Genomic DNA, 12469 nt, shown 5'->3' with positions numbered 1-12469 from the left:
GACGCCCCCTGTTCTCTTCTGGCCGCGGTCCTCGGTGGCCGGGCCTCCGTCCACACCCCCGTCCCTCGTCCTCCACTCGGTTTTCCCACATGGCAGCTTCCTGCCGGCCTGGCTGCAGCCTTGCCTGCCACTTCCACTGGAGGAGTCTTTGATTTCTGCCCGCTTCTGCTCCTCAGACAGACCGTCTCCTGCATTTGGGCTGTTACTATAATGAGATATTTGCTGCTTTTTCCTGCACATCTTGCCTTTGCAGCTGCCTGTGTTGGTGACATACCGTTTGGCCACAGCTGAAATCTTCACAGCGTCCAGGCGGAGGAGGGGGTGCCGTGCGCCTCAGGCCTGGGAAGGGGCTCGTCTTCCTTTTTGGCGGGCTAGTCTTGCATCCGGTGTCTCGAGGCCTGCCGGGTCCCTTGGGGGAGCAGGTCTCCTTTGCTCTCTGCTTGGCTCCCGAGCACCAGCGGTGGGCCGCACCCCTCCCGGGGCCTGTCGGTTCCTCCGGTTGATCTGGCAAAGGGGAGTCTGTCGAGCACCCGCTGTGTGCAGTGGGTGATCACGAGCACAGGCCTTGCCTCAGGGAGCTCCCGGGAGAGGGGAGGAATCAGGCAGAGAGGCTATCACCCTGGTATCACCGAGTGAACCAGGCCAAGGGTAGAAACAAGCAGTTTGTGACCCTCTCCGTCCTCCAGAAATTAAAGATGATGAAAGACCCCCACGGGCCCCGCCCCCACCAGGTTTAACTGTTACTGACATTTTGCCGTGTTTGTGTTGGGTCCCGTTTTTTATTTTGTAAAGAGTAAATTATTACTACTGTGGCTCAGCGATAAAGAATCTGTCTGCCAATGCAAGAGGCATAGGTTCAATCCCTGGGTCAGGAAGATCCCCGGGAGAAGGAAATGGCAACCATTCCAGTATTCTTGCCTGGAGAATCCCATGGACAGAGGAACCTGGCGGGCTACAGCGAAGAGTCAGACACAAATGAGCAACTAAACAACAACAGCAAATATTACTGACATAGCCAAAGCCCTGCCTCCCTCTCCTGAGGTTGGTGAATTTGCTTTTGAATCTTTCTACATGTGCTTATCCATAAGCAGTATGTAATATCGGCTTCGTGCTTTAAAGATTTAGAGAAATATGACCACACTCTATCCTTTTGTAATTTGTGAAGCATTAAACATTATGTTTTTGCAATTTTTCCATACACACGCACATCTGTGTGTTTTTCGAGATTATTCACTTTTAACTGCTGTGTAGTATTCCACCAGATGAAATAAACTAGAGTTTGTTTTTTCATTTTCCCTACTCATGGAAGGTTTTCACTTTTTATCTCTCGGCAAACAGTATTTCAGTGAACCTGTTTCCGTCATCCACTCCTGTGTAACAGAGCACCTCCAAACTTAGTAGCCTTAAAACAGTAACATTCATTTTACTTATGAATCTGCACTTTGGGCCAGACTCACTGGGGAGAGCTCCTCTCTCTGCCGGGCGTCGTATGAGGTGACGCCATCTGAGGGCTGTTCACTCGTGCGACCGAGGGTGACCCCTGGCTGCCCTGGTGGCCCCTGACTGTACCGTCCCCTGGGGCACCACGCGTGACCGCCCCAGGCGGGCTCAGCTTCCTCGCAACATGGCGTCTGGTTCTGTGCGTGAAAGAGCCAGGCCAGAACCGGGTGGCTTTCATGACTTTGCCTCGGAAGTCAGAGTTTGCTGCCTGCTGTTTACTGCCTTCTGTTCACCAGAAGCAAGACACCAGGACTGGCTCCTGTTCAGGGGGATTAGGCTACCTCCTTAATGGGGCTTCCCAGGTAGCTCAGATGGTGGAGAATCTGCCAGCAATGCAGGAGTGAAAGAAGGTGAAAGTGAAGTCGCTCAGTCGTGTCCGACTCTTTTGGACCCCATGGGCTGTAGCCCACCAGGCTCCTCCGTCCACGGGATTTCCCAGGCAAGAACACTGGAGTGGTTTGCCATTTCCTTCTCCGGGAGATCTTCCCGACCCAGGAATCGAATACGGGTCTCCCACACCGCGGGCACACTCTACCATCTGAGCCAGCAGGGAAGCTGGTGCAATGTAGGAGACCCGGGTTCAATCCCTGGGTTGAGAAGATCGCCTGGTGAAGGGAGTGGCCACCCACTCCAGTGTTCTGGCCTGGAGAATCCCAGGGACAGGGGAGCCTGACAGGCTACAGTCCGTGGGGTTGCAAAGAGTCAGACACGACTGAGCAACTAACACTTTCACTTTTAATGGGACAAATGTCCCAGTGTTTAGAGCTGTTTTAAAACCAACAGCCTTAGCTGTTCTTCCTGTGCACACCTGGGAGAGGTTCTTGGTCCCCGGCGGTGGACTGACGCGCCTTGGCGTGCGTGCGCTTTAAGCCACCCCGATGTTGCCGGACTGCTGTCCCGGGTGTTTGTTCTCCTGACGCCACCACAGTGTTTGAGAATTCCGTTTCTTCACACCCTCTCTAACCCTTGATGCTGGGGATTTTGATTTTTGCCCCTCTGGTAGGTGTGAAGTAGGATCTGGTTGTTTTAATGTGCCTGTCCAGGGGTGAGGCCGAGCCCCACGCTGCCCCCTGGGAAGTGTCGTATTCCCTCTCCCAGCTGGTTGCCCTAAAGAAGACAGAAACGTCAAAGTGCTATTTTTTTTGGCTTGTGATGTCAATTTTTCAAAAGGGAAGTGGTGAGTATCCCACAGAGTTTATTGCAAACTATTATGAAGACCTTGGAGTTATTATTGGTATGACTCACTTATGAAAAAAATATGATTTCAGTAACTGCAGGCTGTATTTGTAATGTGATGGATTTTCATTTAATCTCTCACCTCTCTATAATTTGCCCAATTTAAAAATGCCCCGAAGCTTGCTTTCTCCTTGTCTGGGAGTCCTGTTCTTGCTATGTGTTATCACAATAATAGTAATAAGAAATGATGCCAATACGTGTCTGTCTTCGAGTCTTGCTGTCTCCTCGGTCATTTAATTACTTCTGGTACCGTTTCCCCCCCACCCTCGTCTCCTGCTAGAACAGCATGTGTAGGAAGCTTCCGGGGAGAAGGCCTCCTGGGACTGGGCGCTGTCGGAATTGGCAGGCCCCGGGTTAGGAGGCTTACCGGGACCCCCGGGCTGGGTTGGGGTCCTCCCCAGGCTGCCTGGCACCCCATCCCTCAAATCACACCTTGCTTAACGGCTCTGTGCGGTTGCAGAAGGCATCCATCACCTCCAGAAAGCCTGACACCTGGGAGCATTCAGCAACTACTCACTGAAGCAAGTAATTCCGAATGCTCGATTATTGTAATGATCAATCCAACCTACTGACTTCTCTCAAGAACGTCTGGAAAAACAACCACGTCTGAATCACAGGTTTTAAAATGAATTCATAAGCCCTCCTTGAAAAGCGAACTTTTGGCTACTTTTTAATTTGATCAGGTTCCGGCTGAACACTCTGTCCTTGGCTTGCCAGAGAACACGATCTTCCCTGCCTCTGTCCTGAGGGGTGTTCTGCTGCTTTTTATCTGTGTTCAGAACCAGAGCCTCTGTGCCAGACACGAGACCTTGCCTGTGCGCCGAGAGCTGCTCAGGTCCTCTGCAGACGCAGCCTCTGCATCCACACCAGGGCCCCTGCTGGACCGCACGTGCCACTGCCCGAAGCTTCTAGACGGGGCGCCCGCAGCGTGTCCTTACACGTCACTGGTGCCTTGCCATCCAGACCCTGCATCGGGGGCTCGGGTCACCACAGGAAGTGCCAGGGGGCCCCTGTCCTGGCCCGGCGCCACGCTGGTCCTGGGGAGGTCACTGACGAGTGTCACTTCCCAGAACAGGGTGGTTAGCCTGGACTGTCAATGCCGGTCTCCCCGGGCTTGCCCTGTACCAACCAAGTGTGTGTGTGTATGTGTGTGTGTGTAGATGAAGAATCCATTATCTGTTTTTTTCAGGGGAAAGAAGGCTTTGGAGTGGCTCATTCGCACCTTTGTGGACCCAGTGGGGTCATCCTAGGCTATTTGGCAAGGCCTCCTAGGCTGGTGGGGTGGGGGCCCCCAGGCCCGGGCACTCCCACGACCACCCTACTTCTGGGGAGCTGAGTTTCAGAGCCCGTGGAGTTTTCACGCCACATTCTAGGTGCTGGCGAGAGTCTAACAAGGGCAGGGCCTTAGCTCCGTTTCTGTGACAAGTTTGTTCACAGCCTAACAGTTTGCATCTTGCCGAAGCAAATACGGGCGGGTGCCTGCAATCCTAATTACACCAAGACCTCATTTGCTTAAGGAGTGTTAGCGGGGTGTGTCCTTTGTTGTTGGGGACCTACCACTGATGCCGGGGCTTCCTTATCTGATGACTCAGTTGAGACCTGCCTATGCTTTGCCAAGGGTCCCAACCTCCTGTGGGTCTCGAAGGCGCCCCTTCCCCCCCACCCCCATCCTGCACCCAGGAGCCTGGAACCCCGGTTCTGGGATAGCCCTTCCCACCTGGGATCTCATTCCCTAGTCTGTGAGATTAGGGGTTGGGTCTCGGTTCCCTAGTCTGTGAGATTAGGGGTTGGGTCTCGGTTCCCTAGTCCGTGAGATTAGGGGTTGGATCTCAGTTCCCTAGTCCCTAAGATTAGGGGTGGGGTCTTGTTCCCTAGTCCCTGAGATTAGGGGTGGGGTCTTGTTCCCTAGTCCCTGAGATTCGGGGTGGGGTCTCGTTCCCTAGTCTGTGAGATTAGGGGTGGGGTCTCGTTCCCTAGTCCCTGAGATTAGGGGTGGGGTCTCAGTTCCCTAGTCTGTGAGATTAGGGGTGGGGTCTCGTTCCCTAGTCTGTGAGATTAGGGGTGGGGTCTTATTCCCTAGTCCCTGAGATTAGGGGTGGGGTCTCAGTTCCCTTGTCCCTGAGATTCGGGGTGGGGTCTTGTTCCCTAGTCCCTGAGATTAGGGGTGGGGTCTCAGTTCCCTAGTCTGTGAGATTAGGGGTGGGGTCTCGTTCCCTAGTCCCTGAGATTAGGGTGGGGCTGATCCCAGGTCCCCTCCAGCAGCAGCTGACATTGTCACCATCTGGACTGCACCTGTGAGGGACCAGGCTCTGCCAGGCACCTCGCAGTCACGCAGAGCAAGAGTTGACTCATGCCCTCAGGCTGGTGGGGAAACTGAGGCCAAGCGAGGCACCACCTCGCCCCCCACACCTGCCCCTCCCACTTGTGCCCCCCAGGGAATGACCCCCACTCCCTGCTTGGTGGTTGGGCAGATATACTCGTGTTGCCGGAGGGTGCACAGCTGAAATCGGGGAGAGCAGGATTTGGACTCACATTCGCTAGATTCCAGAACTCCCCGCCCTCTCTGTCCCCTCACGTTGATGATTCGAGGCTTGATGGGGGAAGGATACCCTAGCTGAAACTCGACTCGTGTATTTCACGGTAATCGTCCCTGGCAGCCCGGCTCGCCTCGGTGAAACCCGTTAGGACGTGCTGTCAAGCCGGCGACGCTGAGATCGTCCGTGTTGACGTGCGCTCGGCACGCTGTATGAAGGCCTTGGCAGATTTTTGTTTTAAAAAGACTTCTCGAAAATGACAGGCTTCATTTCAGGGGTCTTTGTTAATCTAACAGTGTTCCCCCGCTGAAATGTGCCGACTGTTTACTAAAGCTCTTGCCGGTAGTGAGCTTGGGGCAGAATTAAAACAATTTCAGCTTCCTTTTGGGCCCGGTGTGCAGCCTGGGGGAAGGCATCCTCAACATGGGCCCAGGGCTGTTGAATGGGGCCAGGGTTTGACCTCAAGCCTGCCCAGGGCCTGGGCTGACATTTCCACCCCGAAGTGGATCGGTATCAGCACGAAGCAGTGCCCAGTTATTCTCCGCACGGTGTCACCTCGTGTACGCGTTCCGGGGCTTCGCATGGGGTGGTTTAAAAAATTAATAGACAGGCCTTTATTTCTCTCTCCGTGAGCCAATGCTGGGAATTAATTTTTTCTGGCCCACTAACTCTTGTGGTTAAAAGTACAAATTAAGCTTTCTGGGAGAATCCATCACAAAATTATTGAAAAGTCAGTGTGGGGAAGATATTGGGTTATGTCTATAGGGTTATTGTTTCTGCAATTACATTTTGCTTTGCCTTTCTTCTTCCCGTGCTTGGGGAAATCAACTCGAGAATGGTCTTCCAACTCGGAAGAGTTATTGGCTATTTTTCCCAAATGGGATTGCCCTTCCAGAGAACAGTGGGCATCTGTTTGACAACAAGTTATAAATTTGTGCTCTAAGTTCTCTGAAGAAAGCATGAATCTTAGACAATGGTGCTCTGGCGCGATATTTCAGACGGGTGTGTGGAGCTGTCAGAAGCCAATAAAGTCCTCAGGCACCAGCGTAGACCCAGGCAGCGTTTGTCAAGCACCGTGCATGGACTCTGCTCGGGATTAGGAGGTGATATCATAGTGAGTTTCCTAGTGGTTCTCATCCCACAACCTCCCTAAGTGTGCAACCTCCCTAGTGTGCACATCCCGCACACTAGGATGTGCCCCCAAACCCATCCTAGAGCATGATTGCCTGAGCCCCAGCCATCTGGGGGGCAGCCTGGTCCACCCTGTCTGTCGTCCACACTCACAGCATCTTTCCAGTTCCTGGGACCTTCTGGGTGCCAGACATGGGGCTGGGCAGTCGCACAGGCAGAGCAGGGGGTGTGCCCTGCCACCAGAGTAGCCTCCCCTGCCAGCTGGGCCCTGTTTCTCCACTGCAGCCACTGAACGTGTGGACAGAGGGGCTCCCAGGCCCTCGATGACTTGAGTCTCGCTTCAAACCCTGCAGGGGCTCCCGTCTGTCTTCCGAAGGGAGTCCCGCTTGCTGCCGGTGCCCCCGGGGCCTCCTGAGCCTCCCTCTTCCCCTGCACGGCCTCACACAGTAATTCCCGCTCGTCTTTTCCCCAGGGTCCACCCACCCGCTTCCTACTGGGTGGGGCGTGCCCCCCCCACTGGGTGTCCTCACACCCCCCGAATCTCCTTCCTCACCGCCCTTGTCTGTCACCTCCCGGAGGGCGTCCCCTTCGCTAACTGCGGGGCAGGGGGGTGGGTCCGGCTCGCGGTGGCATCCACGGCGCTTTGTCAGTGTTGAGGAGCGATGCCCGGTGCCCTGGGTGACGGCTGGCAGCTGTCAGCGTGCTCGCGGGGGTCACGAGGCAGGAGCCGGAGGTGGCGTGAGGGTGAAGGATGCACACCGGGTCCCAGTCATCACTTCCTTTATTAAACCGGGCCTATCACTTGACATCCTTCACCACCGAGGGAAAAATAGCCTGTTTCTGAGGACAAGTTCAGGGGTGTCGGGGCTGCGGCCACTGGGGAGAAAAGTGACTCCTGGCAAGAACGCCGGGTGGGCGGGCGGGCGGGGCTGCTGTGAGGTAGCTCGGACCAGCCTCCTTTCCCTGCCTCCTGGCGGGGCCCTGAGGCCAGCGTGCAGGGGCTGTGGCCCTGGCCTCCCAACTCTGGGTCCAGGGCTCCTTCCTGCTGCTTTTCCCTGGAGGAGAGGGGGCTGAGCAGGCAGCAAGGTGGGACCTGTGGGTGGAAGTGGGCTTCCTTGCCCCGATGGCCAGCTGGCGCTTGTGGGGACACTGCTGACCACCCCCACCTGGGTGGGAGGCATCTCCCGTTCCTTCCCCAGCCTGGTTCCCTGGGGAGTGCCTCCAAGGCCACTTCTCTCTCCCGAGGAAACCCCTAATGTGTGCCCCTGGCATGAGATTGGAGGTTGTGCTGTGGGACCCTGGATGCCAGCTAGACCTCCCCCCAGACAGATGGCAAGGGTGGCCTGGGCAGTAGGGTCCAGGGGCAAAAGGCCGGGACTACTAGGCTCCGGCGTGGTTGGGGGGTGGCCAGCGTGGAGTCCTCACCGGCCCCTCTGGGCTCCATCCCCTCACCCGCGGAGAGGGCGATGCCTGCCCTCTGACTCTGAGCGCTGGGTCCTGTGCCCTTCCCGGTAGGCAGACCCCTCCCTGTGTCTGCTTCCTGTGCAGCACGGACCCCAGGAGTAGCCCCCTCACTTCCTCTTTAATTCAGTGCATGTACATGTGTTGTTGTTTTTTTAATCTGACACCCCTTTCAAAAGTACTGCACCTTAGTTTTTATTCTACTTTGTAAGTTTAATGTAGCTGCACATTTATATTTAAAATCTCATATGTATTAATTTCATGATATTGGTTTGTTTCTCTTCTCACCTTTCACGAAGCAGTATTATCGAGCTTTCTCTTGCGTCTCTGGCACCCGAGTCATTGCTATCCCCCGGGCCACTCTGAGTCATCTAATAGAGTTTTCCAGAGCGTGTCAGCTTCACTTCCACCTAAGTCATTTCAGATCCTGCATTATTGAATCAGTGAGTGATGCTGTCACTGGAAACTTCTTACCAAGCCGCAGGTACTCATTTGTAAAACTTTAGGACATTTTGTTTTTCTATTTGGCGCTTTGTATTTTTTGTCCTCAGGCTTTGATCTGGGCTGCAGAGCAGAGCTGTCCCCACCTCCTGCTGCTGCTGAACACCCTCTGTTCTCCCAGATGTGGTCCGCCCACCTTCTAGAATTCTGACCGTTAGCTTGTCACCAGCTCCTGCTCTCCTTGGGGACCAGGGAGGTGTGGGGCAGGGTAGCACAGCAGAGGGAAAAGGGGCTTGCATGCTCCCATCACTCACAGGAGACCGACCTACCAGCGGGTGAGCGGGACCCAGAGTGGAAGGAAAGAGATGGAGCCATCCCCCAGGGTCTCAGGGGTTCGAGGGGTTCAGATACAAGCCTGTCCTCTTGCAGGAGAATCCACTGTTTATCTGTCAAGATGCCTTTTATAAACAAGGCCCCAGTGGCCTGGGGGAGGCTTTCACAGTCCTACATACCCAGCTTTTTGGAGCCTCAGAAAATGAAGGATTCAACCCAGTGATGTATGTGAAATGCCACGTCTTAGTCTGCTCGGCCTGCGGTGACAGAATACCGTGGACTGGGAGGCTCACACAACAGACGTTTGTTTTCTCACTGTTTCGGGGACTAGAAGTCCAAGGTCAAGGTGCTGAGGGTCATTGTCTGGGGAGGGTTTTTCCTTGGGACGTGGGCGGCTGCCTTCCTGCTGTATCCTCACATGGCTGTTTCCGCTGCGTGGAAAGAGCGCAAGCAAGCTCTCTCGTGTCTTTTACGAGGACACGAATGCCCCACTGTTCGGACCCCATGTAACCTTTATTTTTGGCCATGCAATGCAGCATGCGGGATCTTAATTCCCCTGCCAGGGATCGAACCTGTGCTCCCTGCACTGGGGCCTCAGAGTTTTAACTACTGGACAGCCAGGGACATCCCTGACCTCACTTAATCTTGTTGACGTCCTTAGAAGCCCTGTCTCCAAAGACAGCCACCCTGGGGATTGAGGCTTTGACATATGAATCTGGGGGATGCAGTTCAGTCTAGCACAGCACATTGCCTGACACACGGTGGGGGATGCTCGGTGAACGCTCACTGCCTTTGAATCTGGAAGGTCTTAGGTGAGACGGAATTGGGCCCACAGGGTCTTGCCAAACCCTGAAGACCATGAGGCCCCGGGGAGTGGTGTGTGTTCGCAGGAGGGCACGTCGTGACCATCGGCCAGTGTCAGGGGTGAGGCGGGAGGGGAGGGCCACCTCCGCCCTTTCACCTGAGCCACCTCCAGATCCCGTCTCTGACGTCCTGACCCTCTCGGAGAAGGGGAAGAGTTGCCAGATTTGGCCAAGGTGGGAGGAGGATGCTAATGGGGCCACGTATTGTGAAACCCAAATTCTTAGTGTCTTTGCTAATCATAATACCTTATTTTTGAGTAATTAGCTTCAGGAGCGCAAGGAGTTTGAGTTTCATGACCAGCATATACAGCGTCTGGCACAAGTAGTTGCTCCCTGAAAGGACGTTGACTTAATTGAAAGGGTTGTGGGGTCCTTAGGACCCACGTAATGCTGCCTGCACTGGCAGCCTCCGCCGAGCCTGGACGGCTGCTGTCCCCGCTGGTAGGTGAGGACGCAGAGGTGCCGAGGGGACCGGTGACCTGTGTAGGTGAGCCAGTGCGGGAGGCTGGGCCCTGCTGAGCTCGGGGAGGGGCGTCCCGGGAGGACAAGGCTGTGTGGATTTGCACAGATTGGGCTTGCTCCTCGGGCCCCCTACCTGGCAGGCCCCTTTCTGGCAGGTGGGGATGAGCCTAGGAGATGCCCGCTCCGAAGTGCCCCAGGCGTCAGCCTGCAGGAGCAAACCGCTGGCCTCCCTTCTGGCCTGCTTTGGGTCTCCACGGCTGGGGTTTCCAGTGCCCCAGGCGTCAGCCTGCAGGAGCAAACCGCTGGCCTCCCTTCTGGCCTGCTTTGGGTCTCCACGGCTGGGGTTTCCAGAGTGAGTGAGTGAGTCGATGGAAGGACACATTAACCAGCCTCACAGGCTTAAATCAAGGCCATTTCACTCAGCTTGTTGACCTGTTACTGCCTTTGGCTCCTGCCATTCATTCTGAGGTGCATTCTTCTTTTATTAGCGTGGCTAATTAATGCATGACATTAAAATATTGACGGGGATTGATTTGGGTATCTGTATCCTTGGAGCTTCAGCTTATAAAACAACTTTTGGTAAGACTAGTGGCTTTAGAACATTTAGACTTAATTATATTTTCTAAAGGATTTTTTTTTCTGGAATCATATAACTGCCTGGCAAGGTACTTCAATTCCCTAGTTAACTGAAAGAAATTGGTTTTTCGTTTGGTTTTGTTTAATACGAATTAAAAGTAATACGCATTTGATAAAAGCAGTTAAAGGATTATTTATTAAAGTCTCCCTCTTTATGTATTGGGGGAAAAAAACATCCGTGAGAGCTGAATTAATTTTGAGGATGATGTGAGAGCCTCTGACAGCTGGAGAGCTATTTGGCCCGGAGAAAGCATATTTCTGTTTAGAACCTCATCTGTGACTCTCCCTCTAGGATGAGCGCTTCTCTTCTCTTGAGTTTATTCTGTGCGGTAGATCTGTTACCCCATGTGCATCTCAATTTCAGCATCCGTGAGTCGTGAATTATGACAGTGTTCGAAATGGGAGAGCTGAGGAGAATTCAGTGTTTTATTCTCATCTCACTCAGGTGAGGATGCCTGCCAGAGGTAGCAATTTGAAAAGAAAGGAAAGAAAGGGAGGAAATGAAAAGGAAAGTATCTTTAGAAACACCAACTGTAAAGAAGATGTAATAAGTGGATATTACCCCACTTGTAAGAGTCGACCCTTCTCATTCGTTATTTTCAGAAAGCATACTGTCACAATGCCAAAGTCTCCCCCAAGCGTAGCCTGCCAAGAGACCTTGCAAATAATTCCACCAAATTTTACCAGCCTACAAAAGAAAAAAAAGTAGTTTCTCCTTTCTTCTTCCTTTTTTAAAAGTTTTGACGTAATTTCAGCCTCACAGAAAAGTTGTGAGAGTAGTACAAGGAATTTCCAGATACCCTTTACCCCAATTCCCCAAATGTTAGTACCGTTTTATAGTCTCTCTATTTCTCTCTGGATATATAGATGTATATGCATAGTGGGCTTCCCTGTAAAGAAGCTGTAGAGAATCCGCCTGCCAATGCAGGAGATGAGGGTTCGATCCCTGGGTCGGGAAGATCCCCTGGAGAAGGAAATGGCAACCCACTCCAGTATTCTTGCCTGGGAAATCCCATGTACAAAGGAGCCTGGCAGACTATGATCCATGGGGTCAAAAGAGAGTCAGATACGACTTGGTGACTAAACAACAACAGCAACAACATGTATATACATTCTTACATATATCCTTAGGTATGTTTTTTCCTGAACCACTTAAGAGTAAGTTACAGACCGATGGTCCTTTCCCCTTAAATACTTCAATGTAGATTTCTTAAAAACAACAAATTCTCTCCCATAACCGCAGTGCGTTTATCAAAATCAAGAAAATAATATCGAAACAACATTATTATCTAATCTCCTATCATATACCCTGTGGAGATTTTTTTCAACAGTGTCCTATGTCTTTTCTAGCAAAAGAAACTTCAAGATCATGTGTTAACCTTCATTGTTATGTCTCTCTAGTCCCCTTTAGTTTAGAACAATTCCTGTATGTCATGACATTCACATATTTGAAGAGTACAAGCCGTGTATTTTGTAGACTGCCCTGCATTTTGGGTTTGTCTGGTGCTTCCTCATGGTTAGACTCAGGCTGAGGACTTTGTGGCAGGAATGTCCCAGGGCTGCTGTTGTGTCCTTCTTGGCGCCCCACATCGGGAGGCACACGCTGTCAATTAGTCCTGTTGTTGGAGATCCTGACTTTGATGGTTTGGTTAGGGAGATGTCTGCCAGGTTCTTCCAGCATAGTTATGATTTTACCTTTTGTCATGCAAAAGTATCGTGTAGAGAGACACTTTGAGACTATGCAGATAGCCTGTTGTTCCTCAAACTTCTGTCCACCAGTTTTAATGTCCATTGATGTTTCCTTTGATAGAGGATGAGATGGTTGGATGGTATCACCAACTCAATGGACATGAGTTTGAGCAAGGTCTGGGA

The 12469-nt window shown here is 52.7% G+C and overlaps 1 protein-coding gene and 1 long non-coding RNA gene across 12 annotated transcripts in view; both read left to right on the top strand.

Annotated features, from left to right (window-relative positions):
* WDR25 (WD repeat domain 25) overlaps positions 1–12469 on the top strand; it is a 137812-nt gene that overhangs the window by 36032 nt on the left and 89311 nt on the right. The gene's annotated exons all lie outside the window — the stretch shown is intronic.
* LOC145529403 (uncharacterized) lies at positions 6594–11068 on the top strand. Its single transcript, XR_014071187.1, has 2 exons — positions 6594–10230; positions 10313–11068. It is a non-coding gene; the product is annotated as an uncharacterized LOC145529403 (long non-coding RNA).

The sequence above is a fragment of the Giraffa tippelskirchi genome, chromosome 12, assembly GCF_054371585.1.
Source record: "Giraffa tippelskirchi isolate mGirTip1 chromosome 12, T2T-mGirTip1v1.2.pri, whole genome shotgun sequence".
In the NCBI taxonomy this organism is placed as follows: Eukaryota; Metazoa; Chordata; class Mammalia; order Artiodactyla; family Giraffidae; genus Giraffa; species Giraffa tippelskirchi.
Note: the sequence above shows the minus strand (reverse complement) of the source record. Positions and strands in the feature narration are given on the sequence as shown.